General features: G+C 50.4%; 1 protein-coding gene across 1 annotated transcript in view; it reads left to right on the forward strand.

The window, feature by feature from the left end:
* The first annotated feature begins 295 nt into the window (after positions 1–295).
* SEMA4D (semaphorin 4D) overlaps positions 296–24,115 on the forward strand; it is a 109,925-nt gene continuing 86,105 nt past the window's right edge. The window contains exon 1 of the mRNA XM_080670517.1: positions 296–405. The gene's annotated coding sequence lies outside the window, so the exon portion shown is untranslated. The remainder of the gene's footprint in view (positions 406–24,115) is intronic.

Genomic DNA, 24,115 nt, shown 5'->3' on the forward strand with positions numbered 1-24,115 from the left:
CAGGAGTAGGGAGGTAAGTAGGTACTTCATCAGAATTAGTGCTGGACCCAGCAGAGGCCTGGGTGAGGGGCGGGGGATGGGGGGAAGTTAAGGTGAAGGGAGGGAAAGGGGGTGAGAAGGGGAGGGGTGAGGAGTGGAGGAAGGTGCAGGGAGGGAGGGAAAGGGGGGGTGAGAGGAGGAGGGGTGAGCCAGGCATGAGGGGGAGGAAGGAGGGTAGAGGAGGGGGGGGAAGGAAGGCGGGAGCAGGGGCGGAGCCTGCGCGCCCTCCTGCTCGCTCTCCCGCGCCGCCCGCGCTCCCGCACAGCCCCGCCGCCCTGCACACCGGCCGGGGCGCCGGGCCCCGCCTCCTCCGCCGCCGCCATTCCTGCGCCCGCGCCGCCGCCCCATCGGGACCCACCGCACCAGGTAAGGGAGCGGGCAGAGCGCGGCGGCCGGGCAGGTGCGCGGGGCGGCGGGCCCCCTCGGCCCCCTCCTGCCGGGACGTAGGTGGCGGGCGGGCGCGGGGGCCAGGGCGCGGACATGCTGGGGGCTGCGCGCTCCTAGCACCGGGCGAGGCCGGGCCGCGGCTGTTTGTGCCTTGGAGGCCGCTGCCCCGCGCCACGCTTGGCCACGCGGCAGGTCGGCCCTGCGGGGACGCTTCAGCCGGGCTCCCTCGGGCCCTAGTTGGGGTTTGGGCTGAGTGATTCCAGAACAGCCCGGCGGATCCCCAGCCCTGGCGCGGCTGCACCTGTTGCCACCGCCGGGTGAGCGCCCAGGGCTGAGTCCCTGGCGGGGGGGGGGGGGGGGGGGGGTGCCAGTGCAGACGTGGGAGGAGAGTGGGTCCGGGCGTCCTGTGCCTTAGCTGAGTGTAGTGTTGCGGTGGGTGCCTGGGAGCCACGGTGGGTGGCTTGCTGAAAAGGAGGCCTGTGGTTGCAGGCGGGCCTGCTGCCTGGAGCGTGTGCCACACGGAGGAGCTCTGCTCTGGTGGTGTAACCCTCCCTTTGCACCGAGCACCTCCCAGGCCCTGCGGCCCCACGGGACCTGTGGCCAGACCGCACTTGGGGCCAAGCAGCCTCCTCCTGCTCTGAGTGCCACTGAGTGGAAATTCCCAGGGGGCGAAGTGACATGCTGGGCGTCACCTCCTATCTGCCCCAGGCCTGGGGCCTGCCTGCTGGCTGGCTGGGCCATTATGGGGAATGATTACTGTATCCCAGAAATAGGCCGACCCAGGCAGTGGCAGGGCCAGCATTCGGAAAGAGATAATGCCCCAATTGTCACTTGAACTGTTGGTGTCTGTGCACACGGTCTGTCGGACTGAAGAAGGAGAAAGCGGCCTGCTCTGAGGACCCGGCTCCATGTGCTGCCAGGAGGAAAGGGCAGGAGTGAGGGACACACTGGGCATTTCTGGGGGCAAGAACTGTCCCCCTGGGGGCCACGTCCCTAGGCTCATGTGTCTGTAGCACACCCAGCAGGTGAATCAAATCAAGAAATAAAAGCTAATGGCCGAACTGAGGCAGCTCTGCTGGGCCCCTCCCGTCGGGGTCCCTCCCTCCTAGGGTGTGGCAGCACCTGGAGCTGTTGTGGGAGGGAGACTGACCCCTGTAATGGGCTTTGCCACCGTCCTTCTGTGCCCTCTGAAATGGTGCCATGAGTGCCTCTGCCCAGCCTCCTGAGCAGCACACAGGTCTGTTGGAAGATGGAACCTTGCAGAGACCTCTCCTCTGGGGTCGGGCTCTGGTGGCCTGGCCAGGAGCCCTGGGCTAAGGTGTGGGTGCAAGGCCAGCCACATAGAGTGTCTGGGGGAAGAGAGCCAACCCCACCGTGTGGGCAGTCTGAGGCCAATTTTGTTCAGGTGCCGTCTCCACACCAGGCAGGGACCCAGGCCAGTGCTGGGAGTGCACACTAATGGCCGGCTCAAGGAGAGGGCGCTCCCGGTGCCAGCACACAGCAAAATCAATAATGCATTGCAGAGATCAATGGCTGTCTCTGCTTCTGGAGGGAGTCCACCTCCCCTACAGCCAGGGGACAGACCCAGGCCCCCGCCCCTCCCTCTGTGTCCCATTTCGGTGATAGGGGAGAGGTGGGTGGGACTGGGAGCTCGGCTGGAGAGGGCTGTAGAAGCGTCTCCTGACCCGAGCCTTGATGTCTTGTGTAGTGAATCTGGGGCCAGAGCTCATGGGACCTATGTCTGGGGTGTCCCCGTGTCCCTGGATTTGGCCCTGCAGCTGTACAAGTGAATTAGCTTCCTGTTGTTCATAATTCACAGCGACTTTCCCCTTCATGCTAAGAATTTGCTTGGTTAAAAGAATTCCTAGGAAGAATTCCTAGGAATGTGAGGTGGCAGGCAATGGCCCCCATGCTCTACCCCCAGGTGTTTCTTGGAGCAACATGGTGGCTGTTCCCTGCCCAGGCGAGCAGGGTGGTGGCTGGCTGTGTAAAAATGTACAAATGAATTCATTGGTGACTGTCGAGGGTTGTCCCTGAGAGAAAGCTTTGGTCCTTGAAATTCTCTGCTGGGGACAGCTGTTTCTCCCTGGACCTTTCACCATTCCAGAAGGGAGGATAGAAGGGAAGAAGGAAAGTGGCCCAGAAGTGACAGAGGCGTGGTGGAAGGTCCTCTCTCCCTGTCTCGTTCTGGCTGTCTTGAGGCGAGTCCGGGGCGAGAACAGGCAGGTCGGGTTGTTGCCCTGCACTTAGGATGGCACGACTCAGAGCCATTTCCAGCCTGCCTGCTGTGGGCCTCGCCCAGAGCCAGCGGGACTTCTGCACACTAGTCAAGGCCTCCTTGGGACTAGCACACCAGCTGATCCCAGCTCTTCGGCGTGGTCACTTTCCAGCTTGCCTGGCCCTCCTCATGCAGGCCTGGGCCGGCTTCCCACTGCTTCCCGGCTCCTCCAGCAGCCCAGGTGCCATGCCTCCGCCCTCACGCCTGTGAGTCTCCCTCTGGTGGGACGGGCTCCGTTATTTGGCTTAAAAATCTCAGATGCTGTCCATGAAAGCAGAGGCTGAACCCTCTCTGGATCACTTCTTAGCAGCACACCAGGACCGCAGCTTTGACTGGAACTGCGGTTGGACCAGCGATTGGCCCAAGAATCACTCCTTTCAAAAATTATGGTAGTTAAGAGACAGTTGGACATCTGTCGGGCAAATGATGATTTTAAAGGGTACTCATATTCCTTAATAACAGCACTGTGATTATGTTAAAAAGATCTTTACCTTTTAGCTGTAGGTACTGGAGTATTTGCAGAGGAAATGATATTTTGTTTGGGATCCATCCACGTATGGACGGCTATTGGGTCTGGGTGAGGGTGCCTGAGGATTGGTTATGCTGTTCTGTCCACTTCTGTGTATTTCTAAAATTCTCCATAATAAAACATTAATAATAATCTAAGTACCCCATTTTCCTCCCAGAAACATGCCATAGGGCCCTTCACTTCATGAAAAAGTTCAGAGGTTTACTCTAAAAGACTTGCAAACTCCCCTCCTTAGTGTCACAGGCACGAAGTGATCCTGTGTCCGTGTGTGGAGGTCCTCAGTATAAGAAGCTGGTCTGGAAGGTGACACACTTAATGGAATAGATAATTATGGAGTGCTCGCTGCAGACAAGTGGGGCGGACACTGCACCAGCCTCTAGGGACACAGCTCGGAGCAAAGGTGTCCACAGTTAGAAACGGGTGGGAGGGATGGGTGTGGGAGTGTGTGCATGTGTATTGGGGGAGGGGCAGGGAGTGGAGGGGGATAAGAAGAGAAACCTATACCTTTTCCCTTATATACACTTCTGTTTGTTTTGTTTCTTATAAATGGAATTATTTTTGTAATTTTAAAATTAAATTTTAAGAAGGGTAATATAATATCCTATTTTAAAATTCTAAATTTCTATAGCTGAATTTAAACGTGTTTTAAATGGCATTGGATTTGTAGGAATTCCTCTTCCTACACACCTTAGTAAGAGGTGATGTGGCTTACAGGAGCACTCAATGAAACAGGAGTCACCAACCCTGCGAATAATACTCTGTGAGTCCTGAAAACACAGGCTTCTGTAGATGCCCTGCCCTCGGCGAAGGTAGCCCAGACCCCAAGCCCTGAAAGTTCGACAGCAGCATGTCACCCAGCAATGGGAGGTGAGCAGGGGCAGTCTGTGCTGTCCGGGCCCCGGGCCCCTGGCCGTGGGTGGGAGGCCTCTGCTCAGACCCCGCAGTCCTAGTTCTAGGGGAGAAGCCCTTTCCCTTGTAGAAGTGAAAGTCACAGTGGGCCGGAGCCTCGGCCCTTCCACTGCCTGGGGAAGCCTGCTTCCTCCTTTCATGTAGTAGAACAGTGGTTCTCAACCTTCCTAATGCCGCGACCCTTTAATACAGTTCCTCATGTTGTGGTGACCCCCAACCATAAAATTATTTTCGTTGCTACTTCATAACTGTAATTTTGCTACTGTTATGAATCGTAATGTAAATATCTGTGTTTAAGACCATTGGAAAACACAGATATTTACATTACGATTCATTAACAGTAGCAAAATTACAGTTATGAAGTAGCAACGAAAATAATTTTATGGTTGGGGGTCACCACAACATGAGGAACTGTATTAAAGGATCGCTGCATTAGAAAGGTTGAGAACCACTGTGGGGGGGGGGGGGGGGGGGGGGTGTTACAGAACTTTAATCTACACTAATAGGAAAAGCATGAAAATGGTTAAGTCTGCAAAGTAAAGGTTGCCTGGAATTCTAGTGTTTGTTTTTCTGTTTTCCTATCCTGGTGCAAGGAGTGTGAGTTGCTTTCCCATCAGAATACAGTGTGCTTGATCTGGCCTCTGGATGGAGCTGGACGCTTTGGATTTTTTGTCAGGACACTCTGGGGCCTGCCCAGAATCAGGGCTGCAGCTGGGCCCTATGTTCTCTCCTCCCTTTGGGAGTTTTCATTGTTGTTGTTGACCACTGTTTTCCGCGGCCTGGGGAAGACACAGTTGGGCTAGACCAGCCTGGGCAAACTATGGCCCGCGGGCCGGATCCGGCTGTTCTATCCGGTTCTCTTGCTCTCCCCTCCGCTCCTTTACTTTGAATTTATATTAGTTTACACAAAACACTCCATCCATGCTTTTGTTCCGGCCCTCCGGGTCCAGTTTAAGAACCCATTGTGGCCCTCGAGTCAAAAAGTTTGCCCACCCCTGGGCTAGACCCTGAGCCTGGGTGGGGTGGTGTCTGTGGCCTTGAGCCGCCTGCTGGAGAATGTGCGGGGACCCACACCCCATCCCCCTTCATCTCTGGCTCGGGCCCTGCCTCCCAGCTCTTTGAAGGGCTTTGAGGTTGGGTGGAAGCAGAGCCACCCAGGCAGTCAGGGAACTTGGCAGGTCTCTGACCTTGTAGGTGATGTAGATTTGTGCCCTTGTGGGGCCTCCCTGCTTCCCCGTTAATGTTTACTGAGCACCAATTACAGCGAGAAAACCAAGAGACAGAAGGGCTGCTCTGTGGGAGCTCACAGTCAAGTTGAAGAGACAGACAAGTTGAAGAGATGGATGACTACAGAGAGAAATGTGTTAGATCATGTCACCTATGAAGTCTTAGTGTCTGGAGAGAGAAAGTGTGGGGGTCCAGACCCTCAGGGAGCCAAGAGTTGGGGGTGTTTGGGATTTGAAATCAGGTGGCCGTGGGCCTCCCTGAGCGGGGTGGTATAGAAGAGGGGCAGAGTGACAGGGAGCGAGGGGCGGGCGTCTGTCGAGCACACAGTGGGCAGGGCCAGAGGGTGCAGTGGCCACTGGGAGGGGCTGGCCAGATGCTGGGTGTGTCATGGGAACGGAGCCACTTGGGTGGCTGGAGCAGTAGAGGAGCAGGTGACCCTGAGATTCTTGGCTCAGACATCCCCTGAGACACAGAGAATTCCAGAGGATGGCCAGCTCTCAGGCAGCGCCTGGGTAAGCTCCATTGCCGACCAGGAGGAGGCAGTGTGGGGCTCGCCCCACAATTGAAAGGAGTTGGGAAAGTGGCCTGAGCCGGGTGATGCCGGCACGAGGGGGTGTTTTTAAAGCTGTGCGTCAGATGCCAGGGAGGTGGGTGAGTTGAGGAGGAAAAAGAGAGGTCCCAGGCTGATGGACCAGAAAGGCATGGCCAGGGAGCAGGAGAAAGCCACGGGCATGTGTGTGAGGGCGGAGCACCGCGGAAGGTGCTTGGGGAGGAAGGACTGCCAGGCCAGGGGCCCAGTGAGGCGAGGACTGAGAATTGGTGGACCTGTGCTTGGAGGGTCACTGGGGACCTGTGGAGTGGACTGGGGGAGGGGGGAAGGCGAACCAAGACTTTATGAGAAGGGGAGGACCTGATGGGCAAAGGGAAGAAGGCGGTGGGAGGAAGGCCCCGGCCAGGGTCCTCCCGTCCTAGAAGATGAATAGGCAGATGGGAGGGGTTTCTGGGTCAGACCTGCTGTCCCCCGCAAGCTGATTGGCCTGTAGTGTTAGGATGTTTCTGCTTGGCCCTGGGGTCTGGAGGCAGGGGCGGGCCAGGGTGGCTGAGAATGGTTATGGGAGTGCCGCCCTGAGCACAGTGGTGGGCGCTCAGGGGAGTGGGCTCAGGAGTCCTGGAGGGACCCAGTGTGCCAGACCCCTGGGCAGGGGAGGATGCCCTCCCTAAGGAGAGCACAGCCACGTGGGGCAGGAGAGGGGGGCAGGCCTGCTGGGGGAGGGGTGAGAAGCGGGCTGAAGTGAGGCCTTGGCCTGTGCTTGTCCTATTGCCAGTGGGGCTGTGAACGTCCCCTTCTGCATTAGCCCGTCATTTCCTGCATGAGGCTGCAGCCCCTAGCAAGGGCCAGGGCTTTATCTACAACTGGGACTTCATTCCACACCCACTGAACTTGAGGGGAGAGAGCACTTCGGGGCGTGGTCCCTGCCGGGGGCACCGAGGCCTCAGAACCACAGGAGGAGCAGGTTCTCGGCTCCACCGCAGCGCCCTGCCCCAAATCCGAATCCAGAGCTCCCAGCCCACCGGGGATTCAAGTGCACCAGGGGGGTAAGAGCCTGGGGCTAAGCATGCCACCCTTTGGGTGCATCTCTGGGGCGGACAGGAAGGGCGAGGCGGGGCGTGGGCCTCACTCTGGGTTCCATTAGACTGTGATGCTGGTCTGTAGAAGCAGTGTTTCATCAACCACTTTTATTGAGGTATAATATGCATACGATAAAGGTACTTGTTTTACGTATACTGTTCAGTGCTTTTTGACGAATGCATACAGCTATGCACCTGCCACCGTAATCATGGGAGAGGCGGGTTGATAAACTCCGGCTACAGGTCAGCTGCATCACGCCCGCTCACCCATTCATTTATCGGCCTGGCTGTTGCAGTTCTGTTGCACCAGAGTTGAGCCTTGGAGACAGAGATTGTCCTGTGAGCCCTCCCAGAATTCCCTCTTCCCTCTGTGCACTCAACTCCCCAGGCAGTCACTGATCTGCTGAGATTAGATTATTGTAGATGAGATTTGTTTCTTCAAGAGTTTCCTGTGTCCAGCTTCTTTTACTCGTATGATGTTCCTGACACTCTTCCCTGTTGCTGAGTATACCTTGTTGATAAACTGTATTTATTTTTATTTTTTTTTATTTTTATTGATTTCAGAGAGGAAGGGAGAAGGAGAGAGAGAGGAACATCAATGATGAGAGAGAATCATGGATTGGCTGCCTCCTGTACATCCCCTACAGGGGATTGAACCCACAACCCGGGCATGTGCCCTTGATCAGAATTGAACCACAGGCCGACACTCTAGCCACTGAGCCAAACTGGCCAGGGCTACCGTGTCTTTTTATTGCTGACTCCCTGTATTGTTTCTGGGTGTGCAATGGCTTTTTGATTTATTCACCTGTTGGTGGATGTTTGGATTGCTTCCTGTTCAGTGTTGTAAATGTAAGTGCTGTGAGCTACAAGCCAACACAGGACAAATAGCCAGTTAAATGAGTAAGCACAGGAAAGGATGCTTAACATCATTAGTCACTAGGAACATATAACTCAAAACCACAGTGAGAGACCACTTCCCACTTCCCAGAATGACTTTTATTAAAAAAAAAAAAAAAAAGGAAATAAGTATTGGTGAACACATGGAGAAGTTGGAACCCTCCTGCATTGCTGGTGCGAACATAAAATGGTACAGCAACTTTGGAAAACAGTTGAGAGATTTCTCAAGAAGTTCAGCATGTGCCCCAGTAATCCCGCTCATGGGCATCTATGCAAAAGAACTGAAAAAAGATATTCAGATAAACACTTTGCACAACCAGTCATAGCAGCACTATTAACAGGACGTGAACAACTGCCCTCATGTCCCTCACTGGACGACTGGATAACCAAATGTGGTCCGTCAGACAGTGGAACACCACTTGGCCATACAGGCATGGGGCACTGGCACATGCTACAGCCGATGGCCCTGAAACGTGCCAGGTGAAAACACATACAAGAACACATAGTTATGATTTAATTTGTATGAAATGTCCAGAATAGGCAAATTCATAGAGACTGAAAGCAGGCTGCCAGGGTTTGAAGGAAGGAAAATTGGGAGGCTGCTTAATAGGCACAGGGCTTCCTTTTGAGATGATGAAAATGTTCTAGAAATAGATAGTGGTGGTGGTTGCGTAACATTGTGAATGTACTCAGTGTCACTGATTGTACACTTTTAAGTGGTTGAGATGGTAAATCTTACGTGCTTCTCATCACAATAAAAATGATTTGTGCACTTATGTGCAAAGCTTAATGTGGACACACAGCACCTCCCAAGAAGCGGGTTGTACGGGAGCTGCGTATTTAACGCATAAGAAACTGCAAACTGGTTTCCAAAGTGGACGTATCATTTTCCCCCTCACTGCTCATGTGTGCGTGCAGTTGTTCACCTCCTTGCCAACACTTGCTGTCGTCAGTCTTTAATTTTAGCTGTTCTAGTGGATATGTTGTAGTGCTGTATCATTGAGGTATAGTCGAGAATCTTTTCCTGTGTTTATTAGCTATTTGTATATATTCTTTTTAAGTATCTGATCAAATCTTCCACTGTCTTTAAATTGGGCTATCTTCTTATATTTGAGTTGTAAGTGTTCACATATTCTGAATTCAAATCTTTTGCCAGATATTTTTATGGCAGATATTTTCTCTGAGTCTCTGGCATGCCTTTTTATTTTATTAACGCTATCTAAGGGCAGACAAATGAATTCTGACTGAATCCAGTTTTATCAATTGTTTTCAGTAGATTGTGCTTTTTGTGCCCTGTTTAAGAAATCCTGGCCTAACCCATAGTCATAAAGATTGTTTCCTCCTGAAAATGTTTGCTTTTATATTTAGATCTAATATCCATTTTGAGTTAATGTTTACCTGCACAGAGCTAAGGATTAAGGTTTGTGTTTTGCATAAGGTTATCAGTTGTCCCAGCACTGTTTATGAAGGAAACTGTCCTTTTCCCATTGATCCCTCTTGGCATGTTTGGAAAGTAATTGAGTGTGTCTGTGTGGCTTTGTTTCGGGACTCGATTCTGGTCCACATGGCTTATTCCCCGTCAGCCCCAAACCATGCCTTCTTCAGGACGGTTGCTTTATCATAACTTGGAGTCAGGATGTGTGAGCCTTGCAGCTCTGCTTTGTTTTCAGTTATTCTGTCTGTTCTAGGTCCTTTGCATTTCCATATAAATTTAAAATCAGCTGGTCAGCTTCTACAGAAAAGCCTATTGGGTTTTGACTGGCATGGCATTAATTCCTTAGCTCAGAGTGGAGAATACTGACTTCTAACAACATGAGTCTCAGCCAATGAGCATGGGCTGTCTTGCTGCCTGTGTTCTCCTGTCACTCCTCCTGGTGGTATGTAGTAGGCAGCGTACAGGTCTCACACAATGTTATCACATTTATTCATAAGTATTTTATGTTTTGAATGTTATTATAAACTAGAGGCCCGGTGCACAAAATTCGTGCACGGGGGGCGGGGGTGTCCCTCAGCCCAGCCTGCACCCTCTCCAATCTGGGACCCCTTGAGGGATGTCCGACTGCCCGTTTAGGCCCGATCCCGGTGGGATTGGGCCTAAACGGGCAGTCGGACATCCCTTTCACAATCCAGGACTGCTGGCTCCCAACTGCTCGCCTGCCTGCCTTCCTGATTGCCCCTAACTGCTTCTGCCTGCCAGCCTGATCACCTCCTAACTATTCCCCTGCCAGCCTGTTTGCCCCTAACTGCCCTCCCCTGCAGGCCTGGGTCCCCCCAAACTGCCCTCCCCTGCAGCCCTGGTCACCCCTAACTGCCCTCCCCTGAAGCCCTGGTCCCCCCCAACTGCTCTCCCCTGAAGGCCTGGGTCCCTCCCAACTGCCTTTCCCTGAAGGCCTGGTCACCCCCAACTTCCCTCCTCTGCCAGCCGGGTCACCCCTAACTGCCCTTCCCTGCAGTCCTGGTCATCCCAATTTCCCTCCTCTGCCAGCTTGGTCACCCCTAACTGCCCTCCCCTGCTGGCCTGATCACCCACAACTGCCCTCCCTTGCAGGCCTGGTCCCTCCCAACTGCCCTCCCTGCTGGCCATCTTGTGTCTACATGGGGGCAGGATCTTTGACCACATGGGGGCAGCCTCTTGTGTGTTGGAGTGATAGTCAGTTTGCATATTACTCTTTTATTAGATAGGATAGAGGCCTGGTGCACGGGTGGGGGGCAGCTGGTTTGCCCTGAAGGGTGTCCCGGATCAGGGTGGGGGTTCCCTTGGGGTGTGGGGCGGCCTGGGCGAGGGGCCTGTGGTGGTTTGCAGGCCGGCCACGCCCCCTGGCAACCCAAGCGGAGGCCCTGGTATCTGAGGTTTATTTATCTTCTACAATTGAAACTTTGTAGCCTTGAGTGGAGCCAAGCCTTCTGCTTGCTCCTTGGTGGCAGCCATTTCTGTTGGGATATATGTATCTTCTATAATTGAAACTTTGTAGCCTTAAGCGGAGGCCTGGGCCGGCCAGGGTGTGCGAAAAGCTTGGCTTCCTCCATCGCCGCAGGCAACCCTAGCCTCCTGCTCTATCCAGCTCCGTGGCTGCCGCCATTTCTGTTTGGTTTTATGTATCTTCTATCATTGAAACTTTGTAGCCTTGAGTGGAGGCCTAGGCCGGCAAGGGCAGGCGGAAAGCTTGGCTTCCTCCATTGCCGGGGAAACCCAAGCCTCCCTCCTGCTCTCTGTGGCGGTAGCCATCTTGGTTGGGTTTATTTGCATATTCCCTCCTGATTGGATGGTGGGCGTGGCTTGTGGGCGTGGCTTGTGGGTATAGCGGAGTGATGGTTAGTTTGCATATTACTCTTTTATTAGATAGGATGGATTTAATATATGTTTATTTTCCAAGTTATATTGCTACTGTGTAGAAATATAATTGTTTTTTAAATATTGTTTGCTTATGCGACCTTTCTAAATTCATTTATTTAGAAATGACAATTATGAATAGGGACTATTTTACTCATTTCTTTCCAATTCCAATACTTTTTATTTCTTTTTCTTCTTTTATCTCATTGTCCAGGATTTTCCATACACTGTTTAACAGAAGTGATAGAAGTTGACATTCTTACCTGTTTCCGGCCTTAGGAAGAAAAAACCTAATGTTTTTTCATTAAATATGATGTTAGGTGAATATTTTATACAGATGCCTTTGATGGGGTTGAGGAAGTTTTCTGGTTTGCTGAAAGTTTTTATTATTAATGGATATTGAATCTTGTCATACGCTTTTTCTTTAACTATTGAGATGTTCATACGGTTTTTCATAAATATTGATTGATTTTTGAATGTTAAACAACCTTGCGTTCCTGGCATAACCACCCTTAGGAGAGAGAGAGTGACAGTGAGACAGAGACACACGCATCGATTTGTTGTTCCACTTATTCATGCATTCATTGGTTGATTATTGTGTGTGCCCTGACTGGCCACTGAACCCACAACCTTGGTTTATCGGTACAAAGCTCTACCCAACTGAGCTACCTGGCCAGGCTTGAATTGTTTTCTTGTGACATTTCTTTCTGCTTTTGGTATCAGGGTAATGTTGGCCTCCCACAATGATTTAGGAAGTGTTCCCTCTCCATTTATATTTTTTTTAAAAAAGAGTTTGTGTAGGTCTGGTATTGTTTCTTCCTTAAATGTTTGCTAGAATTCACTAGTGAAGCCGTGTAGGGTCTTCTATGGGGAGGCTTTTTCTTATTAATTCCTTTACTTGACGTAGGGCTGCTAAGATTTACTGTTTCTTGAGTCAGTCCTCATGATTTGTGTGCTTCAAGGAATCTATCCATTTCATCTAAGTTATCAAACTTGTTGGCATGAAGTTGTTCAAAATATTTCTTTATTATCCTTTTAATGTCTATAGGCTCTGTGATCACACTTCCCTCTCTCATTTTTGAGCCTGGGGTCCTTTAAAAAAAGCAAAACAAAACCCCAGTTTCTCCGCACACTCGCCCAGTTACTGATGCACCTCCTGGGAAGTGCATCAGTGGTTTTGACAAGCAGCTTTGACAAGAGTTGAGAGCCTTTGAGGTGGAGGCAGGAGGGAAAATACCTAGTTCCTGGTGGTCCAGGCAGGTCTCCCCAAAGGGGAGAGGGCAGATCAAAGAAGTAGAGGAGGATATGGGGCCTTGATCTGAACACAGGTTCTATCTGGAGAAGGCCGGTTGGTGGTGGCCCTGGCTGGAGCGTGGCATTCACACAGGCTGTGGTTGGACTTGAGTATAGAGGGTGTTGAGTTAATGCTTAACGTGGACGTGGAGGTGGAGTGAGCTCGAGACGGGAAGGACAGCAGGTGGGCTGGTGACCAGTCCTAGGACGCCACATCATACCACGTAGACTTACTTTGTGCGGGATTGTTTGTTTTTAAGTCAGATTTACTGAGGTATAATTTGTATACAGCACAATTCACCCTTTTAAATGTCCTGTTCTGTGAGCTTTGATACCTAGTCACGTAACCACCACCAAATCAAGATACGGAAAATCTCCACATTCCTGTGTGCCCCTACAGAGTCAGTTCCTTTCCCCTAGGACCATGGATCTGAGCCCAGCTTCTTCAGTCAGCCTTACTGTCCAAGTGTTTGAATGGTAACCAACACGGTCAGACCCTACTTAGAGGTGACTGGTGCCTCTGGAGTTGGACGGCAGGGATGGAGACAGGGGGCTGTTGTAGGAAAGGACGATGGGCGAAGGGCTTGGTGCCCTTGTTGTAAGTGGTGTGTCAGATGCCTTTTCTGGAATCCTAACCATAACCCTGTCATTTTTTCCTGGTGAGGAGGGTCAGGCATGCTGTGAGCCCAAGGCTGTGGCTTGAAGCCTGCAAGAAGGCACGCTTTCCAGCTCACAGCATCTAGCAGGCACACGGAAGGTGGCCATGGGCCAGGGCATTTTAAATATTTTAAACATGTGTGGACCATTGGCCATTTGGGGCTCAACATCTAGAATTTTACCCTGAGGAATCATGGATGTAAAGGAGCATCAAATAGAGACTGGTAGGAACGGTGGAAGTATGAAAGGGCTGGCCACAGACAGCAGCTGAAGTTCTGGAGAGATATCTCAGCTGTGGGGGGTTGCCACTGAGAACTCCGGTCTAATCCCCAAGCTGGGCCTCCCAGCAGAGAGCATCAGAACTGACAAAGGTGCCCACTTAACATCTGGCTATGAAAAGTGGCAGTGTTGCTGTCTGCCAGGGAGAGACAGCTGGAAATGCAGGCACCCTCTTAAAGGACCAATGTACAAAATTGCATGTGCAGCCACTCACCTTGGGCTCCAGCAAAGGGAGGGCAGAATGGACTGGAGCTATGTGAGCAGAAGCCAGGGTTGGGGGCTCTGGGGTTAGAGCTCAGAAGGCAGACAACCCGGTTTCCTGGGCTGAATCATTCCCTCACACTGCAGAGGTCATCTTTCTCAGAAAGACTTGTTTTCCAGGCAGTTTTCACCTGGAAGGGCAGATAGTTCACCCACCCTCTTGAGAAACACCTTGCCCCATGGTCTAGTCCCGTGGTCGGCAAAATGAGGCTCATGAGCCACATGCGGCTCTTTGGCCCCTTGAGTGTGGCTCTTCCACAAAATACCACGGCCTGGGCCAGTCTATTTTGAAGAAGTGGCATTAGAAGAAGTTTAAGTTTAAAAAATTTGGCTCTCAAAAGAAATTTCAATCGTTGTACTGTTGATATTTGGCTCTGTTGACTAATGAGTTTGCCAACCACTGGTCTAGAGTTTCTGAGGCCCATTAAGAAACAGAATAACAATTAGCCTCCAGGCAGGAGCAATTGCCCCACCTTGTTGGAAAACCTCTCACCACACTTGTGGACAATTGCCTGAGGGCTACTCAAGACTGAATCCAGTCAGTCTGCAGGCAGAGGCTGGTCTCTGGAGGCTTTGTGTTTTTGCTGATCTAATTTGTCAAAAACAGCGTTGGACACTGTCCTTCACTAGAGATTGGGAGGCACAGTAGAACTACATAATACGTAGTCACAAACGCAAATAGGCAGCCAAAATAGGTAGACAAAAAAAACCCAAATGAAAGACAAAGAAAATTCTCCAGAAGAGATAAATGAAATGGAGAAATGAAATTTATCTGATAGAGTTCAGAACAATGTTGGTAAAGATGCTCAACAGCATGAGAAAAGATATAGCAACTATGAGAAAAGAACAGTTGGAAATAAAGAATGAATAGCACTAATAAAGAACACATTGGAAGGAATACAAAGCAGATTAGGGGAAGCTGAGGATCAGATCGGTGAGTTAGAAGACGGGGTAGAAAAATTCACTCAATCAGAGAACCAAAAAGAAAAAACAATTAAAGAACAGGAGGACAGCTTAAGGGAGCTGTGTGACAACATGAAACATAACAATATTCGCATAATATGTGTGCCAGAAAGGGGAAGAAAGTGAGCAAAGGATAAAGAATGTGTTTGAAAAAGTAATGGTAGAAAACTTCCCTAACCTGGTGAAGGGAAAAAATCACACAAGATCAGGAGGCACAGAGAGTCCCAAGTAAGAAGAACCCAAACAGGCCCACAACCAGACACATCATAATTAAAATGCCAAAAAAATTAAGACAAAGGAGAGACTCTTAAAGGCAGCAAGGGAAAAGCAAATTTGTTACCTACAAAGGAGCTCCCATAAGGCTGTCAGCTTATTTCTCATCAGAAACTCTACAGGCCAGAAGGGACTGGCATGAAGTACTCAAGGTGATGGAAAACAAGGATCTGAAACCAAGATTACTGTATCTAGAAAGACTGTCATTCAAAAATATAAAGTGAAATAAAGAGATTCCCAGACACACAAAAAAGGGATAAAGGAGTTTATCACCACCAAACCAGCACTGCAAAAAATACTGAAAGGACTGCTATAACAAGAAGAAGAACTAGAGAAACATAGACATACAGAATTAAAATGGCAATAAATAAGTACCTATCAATAATAACCTAAAATGTAAATACAAAAGACATAGAATAGCTGAATGGATAAAACAAAAAAAAACATGACCTAACTATGTGCTGTCTATAAGAGACCCACCTCAGGACAAAAGACTCATGCAAGATGAGAGTAAAAGGATGGGGGGGAAATTTTCCATGCAAATGGAAACACACAAAAAAAGCTGGGGTATCAATACTCATACTAGTATCTGACAAAACGGACTTCACAAGGATGGCCATCACAAGAAACAGCAAAGGTCACTACATAATACTAAAGGGAATGATCCAACAAGGGAATATAACCCTGGTAAACATATATTCACCCATTATAGGAGCACCTAAATATATAAAAAAAACTTCTAGAGGACTTTAAGGAAGAGATCAACAACAATACAGTCATTGCAGGGGACTTGAACACCCCGCTGACTTCAGCGGATAGATATTCCAGACAAAAAATTAAGGAAACAGTGACTCTAGAGGACACACTGGATCAGATGGATTTAATTGACATTTATAGAACATTTCACCCCAAAGCTGCAGAATATACATTCCTCTCAAGTGCACATGGGTCATTCACAAAAGTAGACCACACATTAGGACACAAAACAAGTCTCGACAAGTTCAGGAAGATTGAAATCATATCAAGCATCTTCTCAGATCACAGTGGAATGAAATTAGAAATCAATTACAGTAAAAACACCCCACAACATTCATACACATGGCAGCTAAATAGCATGTTATTAAAGAATGAATGGGTTATCAATGAGATTAAGAAAGAAATCAGAAACTTCCTGGAAACAAATGAAAATGAACACACAACAACCCAAAATCTCTGGGACACAGCAAAAGCAGTCCTGAGAGGGAAGTTCATAGCACAACAAGCCTACCTCAAAAAAACAAGAAAAATCAGCAATAAACTATTTAACCCTACAACCTAAAGAACTAGAAAGAGAGTTACAAGAAAAGCCCAGAGTAAGTAGAAGGAATGAAATAATATACACTGAGTGGCCAGGTTATTGTGATCTCTGAATGCATAATAATCTGACCACTCAGTGTGTGTGTGTGTGTGTGTGTGTGTGTGTGTATGTATGTATATATATATATATATATATATATATATATATATATATATATATATATATATATTAGAGGCCCGGTGCATGAATTCGTGCATGGGTGGGGTCAGCCTGCCTGGCCAGGGGGAGGGGACATGGGTGGTTGGCCAGCCTGCCTGCTGGTTGAACTCCTGGTCGAGGGGACAGTTTGCATATTAGCCTTTTATTATATAGGATATACACTGAGTGGCCAGATTATTATGCATTCAGAGATCATAATAATCTGGCCACTCAGTGAGGATTAGAGCAGAAATAAATGACATAGAGACAAAAATACAATACAAAAAAATCAATGAAACCAAGAGCTGGTTCTTTGAAAAGATAAACAAGATTGATGAACCACTAGCCAGACTCATCAAGAAACAAAGAGAGCACTCAAATAAATAACATCAGAAACAAAAGGGGAGAAGTAACTACAGACACCACAGAAATACAAAGGATTGTAAGAAAATACTATGAACAACTATGTGCCAATAAGCTGGACAATGTGGATGAAATTGACAAATTCCTAGAAAAATACAATCTCCCAAAACTGAATCAGGAAGAATAAAAAAACCTGAATAGGCCAATAACAACTGGTGAACTAGAAGCAGTAATAAAACTCCCAGCATAAAAGCCTTGGTCTGGACGGCTTCACAGGGGAGTTTTGCCAAACATTCAAAGAATAACTAACACCCATCCTCCTCAAACTATTCCACAAAATCCAAGAGGAAGGAACACTTCCAAGCTCTTTTTATGAGGCTAGCATTGTCCTGATTCCAAAACCAGATAAAGACACTACAAAGAAAGAGAATTGCAGGCCAATATCCCTGATGAAAATAAATGCTAAAATCAACAACAGATTTTTAGCAAATCGGGTCCAGCAATATATTAAAATGATCATACACTATGACCAAGTGGGATTTATACCAGGGATGCAAGGCTGGTACAATATTTGCAAATTGGAAGACAAAAATCACATGATCATATCAATAGATGCAGAAAAAGCATTTGACAAAATCCAACACCTATTTTTGATAAAAACTCTCAGCAAAGTGGGAATAGAGGGAACATACCTCAACATTATAATGGCCATATATGACAAACCTAAAGCCAACATCATACTCGATGGGCAAAAACTAAAACCATTTCCCCTAAGAACAGGAACAAGACAGGGATGCCCACTTTCACCACTCTTATGCAACACTAGTGGCCCAGTGCACGAAATTCATGCACATTAAAAGGGGATTAATTAGAGGAAATAATTTTATATTGCTCTTTGCCCTTTCTCTATAATAGAAGTGTCAGAGATTAAAGAAAATTAGTAAAATGTATACGAAAACCTTCCTTCTGTCAGAGTCTGGGGCGCACCATGGGACCCAGAGTCAAGTCCCCGCCCACCCACATGCGCCTCAAAATTGTGTGAGACCCAGACCCAGCCAGCCCCCCCCCATTGGGCTAGATCCAGACCTGGCCAGTCCCACCCTTGTCAATCCCTGCCGGGCAGGGGGCATAGCCTCAGGTTCCCTGGCCTGGTGCCAGGATGCGGGGCATGGCCTGAGGTCCCCCAGCCCAGACCAGGGCAGGAGGCGTGCCTTGAGGTCCCCCATCAAGCCCCTCTGGGTGGGGGCATGGCCTGAGGTCCTCCATCAAGCCCTGCCAGGCGGGGGGGTGCAGCCTCAGGTCCCCCATCAAGCCCCACCGGTAGGGGGGCACAGCCTCAGGTCCCCTGTCAAGCCCCACTGGGCGGGGGGCACGGCCTGAGTTCCCCTGACCCAGCACTGGGGGTGCACCTTGAGGTCCCCCGTCAAGCCCCACCAGGTGGGGGTTGTGGTCTGAGGTCCCCTGGCCTGATGCTGGGGTGGGGGGTGTGGCCTTAAGTCCCCTGTCAAGCCCCACCTGGTGGGGGTGGGGCCTGAGTTCCCCCAACCCAGCACTGGGGGTGCACCTTGAGGTCCCCTGTCAAGCCCAGCCAGGCAGGGGGGCATAGCCTCAGGTCCCCTGGCCCGGTGCCGGGGCGGGGGGCGCGGCCTGAGGTCCCCTGTCAAGCCCTGCGGGTGGGGGGCGTGGCCTGAGGTCTCCTGTCAAGGCCCATGGGGGTGGGGCAGGGTGTAGCCTCAGGTCCCTGCTGATTGCTTGTTAAGGCTCCTTATGGGAACTTGGCCTCAGCTGTGGGTGCAGCCATCTTTGTGACAGAGTGATTGTCAATTAGCATATTCCCTCTTTATTAGATAGGATAGTACTGGAAGTCCTAGCCACAGTGATCAGACAAGAAGAAGAAATAAAAGTCATCCAAATTGGAAAGGAGAAAGTAAAACTCATTATTCACAGATGACATGATATTGTACCTAGAACATTCTAAAGACTCCACCAAAAAACTACTAGATTTAATAAATGCATTTCACAATGTAGCAGGATACAAAATCAACCCCCAAAAAATCAGTGCCTTTTTTATACACCAGTAATGAATTCTCAGAATGAGAAACTAAGAAAACAATCCCATTTACCATTGCAACAACAACAACAAAAAAAAATAAGATACCTATGAATAAACTTAACCCAGGAGGTAAAAGCCTTGTACTGGACAAACTACAGGACATTGAAAAAAGAGATAGAGGAAGATATAAACAAGTGGAAGAATATACTGTCTTCATGGATTGGTAGGATCAACATCATTAAAATGTCCATACTACCCAAAGCAATCTACAGATTCAATGCAATTCCCATTAAAATACCAACAGCATACTTCACAGATCTAGGACAAATACTCCAAAAATTTAAATGGAACCAAAAATGACCCCCAAATAGCCTCAGCAATCTTGAGAAAGAAGAATAAAGTGGGAGGGATCATAATACCAGATATTAAGTTATACTACAAGGCCACCATAATCAAAACAGCCTGGTACTGGCACAAGAACAGACATAGAGCCCAATGGAACAGAACAGAGAACCCAGAAATCAACCCCAGCTATTATGCTCTATTTATATTTGACAGAGGAGGCAAGAGTATATAGTGGAGTCAATAGAGTCTCTTCAATAAATGGTGCTTATTGAATAAGTGGTGGAAAATTAGATACATGCAAAATAATGAAACTACCTTCTTACACCATACACAAGAATAAACTCAAAATGGATAAGAGACTTAAATGTCAGCCATGAAACCATAAAAATCCTAGAAGAAACCATAGGCAGCAAAATCTCAGCCATCTCTCGTAGCAACATGGTTATGGATACATCTCCTCGGGCAAAGGAAACTAAGGGGAGCAGCAGGGAGCATGCACCTGATGGGCAGGGACACCAACCTCTGAACGCGTGGCCGGGAAGCACTTGTTGGAGCCAGGTCCTCCCAGCAGGCCGCCTGGCTTCCAGCTGCCCTCTTCCCACGGCTGCCCGCCGCCGGTCGCTTCGCCCACCTGGGCAGTGACACCTGTGTTTGCTTCCTGTTCCATTTGGAAATGCTAGGGGGAGGTCACCACCACCAGCTGGCCTGCCCTGCCCTGCTCCTCCATGTTCATCTTCCTTGACCTTCACCCCCTCAGTGAGATGTTTGCACACGCTATAGTGACATGCACATAGTCTGGCTCTGCTCACAAACGGAGCCCAGCCATGGGGCGCCCAGCCCACCACGGCCACGGCCCAGGCCCGCAGTGTTCCTGAGGCGCCGCTCCCACCCCGCGCACAGGCGGCGCACTTGGCAGCCTGCTGTGGCACCTGAGCGGCAGCAGAGTAGCCTGGGGTGAGGCTGGTGGCGGGCAGGGCTGGCAGGCGTTCGCCTTCGCCAGGATGTATTCCAGTGAGGCTTTATCAGCAGGAAAATGGAAACCAGAGCTGCTCTCTGTGTCATGGGAGTTATAGAGAGGACATAGTGGGAACTCGCTGCTTTTTAGATAATTTTGCATTGACTCGGGGGAAGCAGGAAAGGGCCTTCTGTCTTTTTGTGTGAGTTTTATCTCTGCTGGTGGGGCCTTTCTTTCAAATTTCTACAAAAATACTCCTGGAATCTTTAGTGGGAACAGGAAGTCAGACATGCTGACTCACCCTTCCTCTATTTTTAATGGCATTTTCATTGTTTAGAAAATAAACAGAACAGAGTAGAAGCCTCGGGTCCAAGGTATGTATGTGCCTCTGATCGCTGTTTCTCAGGTGTTCTTCATGCAGTTCAGTCACGTGTGTACATGACAGGACATGGATGGTGCTTTGCCCAAGGTGTGGTACCACCCTGGAGGGTTTGCAACTTGCTTTTCTCACTTGGCACTGTGGCACAGACATGCATGCTTTGTGTGCTGGGCACAGCTCTGTGAGGGCTGCCTGCCCCAGAGGGGCGCGTGCCCGCCCTGTGTCCCTCAGCTGTGGTGGAAGTTTGGGTGTCTCCCCAGTCTGTCACATCCCTGACCATTTTCCTTGGTGTACCTCAGGGAATATTTTTATAAAAAAGAGTTTGGGGATTGAAATATTGGCGTTAAGGGTGTATGCATGTTCAGTTTTGACCCGCGTCGCTGGGCTGTGGGCAGGACAGCAGGTGCCCACCACACGGCGTCCCCGGTGAGTTTCGTCCTCACCAGTGTGACCAGGAAAAGGGAAGGGCACAGGGAAGGTCGTGGGTATCCCATCACTTGTTTGTGATGTATTGTCGCTCGTATTTTCCTCCCGAAGCACCTGTCCTTGGGCTTCGCCCTCCATAATTACTATAAACTGGGTGGTTGCTCTTTTACTAATTGTATTGATTTGAAGAATTTCTTTCATTTTAGAGTGTTCTAAAAATAGGCTTTCCTTTTTAGAACACTCTAAAATGAAAGAAATTCATTTTAGGGTTTTTAAAATTATCTGTGAGGTTTTAAATAGACATGAATGAACTCTGACTGAAGACTGGGGGCCATCACCTGTTTCCTGGAGCTCAGGGGGGGCGGAAATTGGGGGGGGGGGTGTCCCGAGGGGCAACCCTTTCATGACCGGTGCTCAGACGGCCAGCTGGCCCTGCCAGCAGGTCTACAGTGGCCCCTGTGAATGGAGGGCTGGAAGAAGGGACTGATGAGATTGGTAGCCAACTGTGTGTGTGTGTGTGTACACGTGCGTTTTGTACACGTGTGTGCACTGCATGTGTGTGCATGCACAGCTCCAGGTCTGCATTACCAAAGGCTTCATGGACTGAGGAGTCTGCCGTGAGGAGGCTTCCAGAACTATTCTCCTTAAGTCTTCACTGGTTTTTAGCCGAACGGTAAAACTCCGCCCCACTCCCTCCCCCTCTCACTTGTCTGGAATGGTGACCGGTGTAATTCCTGGGCGGCCACCAGTAACGTTTCCCTGGGAGTGTGCTGTGCGTCCCAGGGTGGCGTGTCACCAGTACTATCTGTACCTGGCTTTTCGTTGGGACCCTCCTGGGGTGCCCTGTGCTCACGGGGCGGGGGTTTCTCTCTGCAGCAAGGGTCTGGGGTCTGCTCGGCAGCCGAGGCCAGTGGTCTCTCTGAAGCTGCGTCCCTCGTTGTATTAGTCACATGACGGGAGGCGGGCAAGTCTGCAATCTGCAGGGCACCTGGAGACTTACCATCTGTGATTTAAATGTTAATGTCACTCAAAAACACCTCACAAAAGCCTCTGGAGTAATGTTTGACCAAACACCTGGGCATGGGGCCCAGCAAAGATGACAGGTAGAATTAGCCAGCGTGCTGATCAACATGCCAATTGCCTGACCCGTGGTGGCCGCAGGTAAGGTGCGTGTGGGCTGTGAGGGTGAGGGGTGATGCGCTCTCCGAGCAGGGAGGGCTCTGGCTCGTCCTGGAGGCCATGGGCCGGCATCGGTGGGGGGTGCTGGGAAGGCGGCCGGCCTGTGCCCACTGAGCCCCCCACGTGCTGGGACTGAAGCTGCGTTCTCGTTGCCCTACCCCACGGGTAGGCTGAGCTTCTGGGTGATTCCTGTCATCCTTCCTCCAGAGAATCCCTTTCCTTGCTCCACACGCCAGAGGTGTTTATGAACAGAAAGCCTTGGTGTCCACCTCCCTCTTTTCTTTTTCTGGGGAAAAAACACTTTTCAGTCCTGGTCTTGCCACCCTGTCCTGCCTTGTGAGCCACTGGCATCGGCCTCCTGTCCTCCTGGCGCCTGCGCTCCGGCCTCGTGGCCACCCTGCGAACGCGATGGTAAATGTCACGGTAAAGTGGGAACGTGCTGCGGGGCCCGGCGGGCTCAGCCTGCCGTGCATGGGTTGGAAATAGGTGCTTGGTGGGTCAGTGACAAAGCGGAGAGGAGTGGGCCGTGGAGTGTGGTTCTCTCTCCCAGCAGGCGTGTTTGAGGGGAGCGATGCGTGAACGAGCGGATGAGTGATGCCACATGGATGGTGCGTGGGCCAGTCTCAGATGCTGAAAGGTCCCAGTGTGGCTGGCAGAGTGCCGGGCGGGATGGGGGACATGCGTGTTAGGCTGTGACTCAGGGAGAACGTCGGTTTCTGGGCCTGACGCAGCTCAAGCTTCCCCGCTGGCTGAGCTCAGAGAGGACCTGAGACCACAGGCCTGTCCTGGCTGCCCTCACACTGCCCTGGCACGGTGCGGGGCTCTGCCTGTGGGGCTCCCCAGTGGGGGCTTCCTGTTTCTAAGGAAAGCAAGGCCTCTGGGGCTGCCTGAGTCTGCAGCTGCCCTGGTGTTCACCCTCCGGTCCCGGTCCTCCTGCAGAGGCTTTGTGGGCACCCTGCGCCTGACAGCCTAGGGCACCGCTGGCATCCAGAGCTGCTTTGTTGGTGGCCTGGCACTGGAGGCGGGCCTGCTGACGAGGCGTGCCAGGGCAGTGTGGCAGCGCCAGGCCTGCTGCTCTCAGAAGTGCCATCGGAACTTCCCAGGCTGGCCCTGCGGGCATCCAGGGCCTCCACGGCCGACCCCATGTGCCCCAGGTACAGGCCCGGGACCAGAATGTCTAGTAGTTCATTGTGGAAAGGTTTGGCCAAGAAGAGCACACAAGTGGAGAATACATTCTTTGACTCCCTCTTGGAGGGACACAGGTCTGTCAGGGAGCCCAGTCTTCAGCCAGGATGGTCTCGGAGTCACAAAACTTGAGATAATGAAGTTCACATAGTTTTTAAAAAATGGCACCTGCTCTCAAGCACGGGGTCTGCAGGAAAGTTCGATGGTTTGAGGCCTAAGCACAGGGGAGAAAGGGAAGCGAGTTTAAATGTTTACAGGTCACTTACTTGGTTCTTTCATCTGTGCACACAGAGAATGTTGCTAGGAGTTAAGGACAGGGAGACATTCAAATCGGTTTATACTTTACTAGTAGCCCTGTGCACGAATCCGTGCGTCAGTAGCTCACCAGTAGCTCGCTGCTGCTCTCCTGTAGCTCCCCCTGCCACCCTCCCCCCGGCCCCCCTCATAGCTTGCTGCTCTGCCCTCTCCTGTAGCTCTTTGCTGCCTGCTTGTAGATCGCTGCCCCACCCTCCTGCTGATCCCTGATCTGGTCATTACGCGGTCAGTCACGGCGTAACGACCATTTGCATATTACATCTTTATTATATAGGATTTGTCCAGCATAATCGCTGTGATGTTCTTATTTGGATTAAAATGCCAGTGATTGCCCTGACTGGTTTGGCTCAGTGGATAGAGCATCGGCCTATGGACTGAGAGGTCCCGGGTTCGATTCCGGTCAAAGGCATGTACCTTGGTTGCGGGCATATCCCCAGTAGGGGGTGTGCAGGAGGCAGCTGGTCGATG

This window comes from Plecotus auritus (genome assembly GCF_963455305.1).
Source record: "Plecotus auritus genome assembly, chromosome: 5".
In the NCBI taxonomy this organism is placed as follows: Eukaryota; Metazoa; Chordata; class Mammalia; order Chiroptera; family Vespertilionidae; genus Plecotus; species Plecotus auritus.